Genomic DNA, 1933 nt, shown 5'->3' with positions numbered 1-1933 from the left:
CAGAATGCAATTTAAAAGATTAGCATAGCAGTTATGGCAGGGTGGGAGTTCCATATGCAGTCCTGATGTAGGCCATGCTATAGTCCCAGCCCTGGCCCCAACAATGCCCCAACAAAGCAGAACATCTGAATCATCAGCAATGCTCATGACTTCCAGATCTCTTAGCCCAGAGACACAAAATAAAACCTGGAAGGTTAGTAGAAAAGGTGTGGAGAACTAGGGTGGGATTCCAGTGCACAATCCTAATGCAGGCACTGCCAGTACAACTCTGGTCCCTGCCCTGCAGCTAACAAGACTCTAGAATCAGCAAGGTAAACCTTTGAAACAAAGGCAGTTCTGATGATGGCTTTTGGACCTCTCAGCCCCAGGGACACCAGGAAAGACTTGGAATGTCAACAGAGAAGGTCTGTAGAATCAAGGTGAGAGTCAGGGTTGCAGACCCAGGGAGGAGCGTGCCAATTCAGTCCCAGCCCCAATGTAAGCAAAGGAAAACTCTGTTACTTTAGCACACTAGATCTTACTGCAGCAGTGAGGCTGTCACTCCTAACAGTTCCAAGGCAGAAAACAGTTCATGTAGTCAGGTGACTAGAAGGATCTCTGAAAACAGTTGCACAAAACCATTGAAATTTAGGGCATTGCTCCCTTAAACATGGGAACATAGCCTTAATTTAATAAAAAGTTAAAAAAAGTAATAAGCTAGGAAGAGGAGCAGACAACAAAAATCATTTCTGACTATAAAAAGTTATTAGGGTGAAAAGGAATATTAAAACACACACTTAAAAGTTGATAAAGCCAAAGCTCCTACATCCATGCATCTAAGAAAATTTAAAATTAGTCTCAAGTTATGGAAGAACTCAAAATGGATTTTGAAATTCAAGGAAGAGAGATAGAGAAAAATTTAAGAAAAGACTAGAGAGTGGTGCAAAACAAAATTCAAAAAACTAATACAAAGAAGAATGCTTTTAAAAGTAAAATTGGCCAAGTGGGAAAGGAGATACAAAAGTCCACTGAAATAAATAATTCTTTAAAAATTAGAACTGAGCAAATGGAAGCTAATGATATTATCAGAAATCAAGATATAATGAATGTTTTTTCCCTTTTGCACTAATTTTGGCCAGAGTTAGAATCTCACCTCTCTCTTAATAATTATACTGCCTTTGGTAAGATTCAATATAGCTCAGGATCAATGGATAGATTGCTTATTAATTTGTTTATTTACTCAAAATCTCTAAATCTCCAGTCTCAGTTTCAATCTGGGTGCATTCTAAGTACATTCTATAGATACTCAAACTTTGTAGCAGGTGGCTAACATGCCAAAGCACACTTCCTGGGATTTCCAAGGCAGATACTGGATAACAGTTTAAATAGTCTTTCTGACCACCCAAAATCCATAGCAGTCAGCTTGCCTCTCATCTGTCAGCTACCTCCTCCATTCCAGCTATACACACAGCTGTCAGATGTCCTGCAATAAGTCTACCTCTAGGTGAAACCTCTACTGGATAATGATAATCTAATTGAATAATGATAATCTACCTGAATTTATCCAACTGCTATCACCATGATTTCACCTTACCATACTTTCCCTATCCTTATGATTCTAAAGCTCAGATGTCATTATTTATACTTTCTTCATTTTCCCAGATAGCTCCTTTACCTCTAATCCATCCAAATCAACCCTTCTAGTCATACTGAGCCTGTCTATGCCTTCCACTGTCCTCTCTAGAATATCTGCTTCATAGGTAACTAGTTTTAGCTTAAACTTTCCCCTTCTCATTCTCATTCTCAAATGAAAACTTAACAATATGCTCTAAATCAGTGGTCATCAAACTTTTTAAATAGCGGGTCAGTTCACTGTCCCTCAGACTGTTGGAGAACCAGACTATAGAAAAAACAAAAACTATGAACAAATTCCTATGCACGCTGCATATATCTT

Source organism: Sminthopsis crassicaudata, chromosome 3, assembly GCF_048593235.1.
Source record: "Sminthopsis crassicaudata isolate SCR6 chromosome 3, ASM4859323v1, whole genome shotgun sequence".
Classification (NCBI taxonomy): Eukaryota; Metazoa; Chordata; class Mammalia; order Dasyuromorphia; family Dasyuridae; genus Sminthopsis; species Sminthopsis crassicaudata.
The sequence above is the reverse complement of the archived record's forward strand: the minus strand, read 5'-3'. Positions refer to the sequence as shown.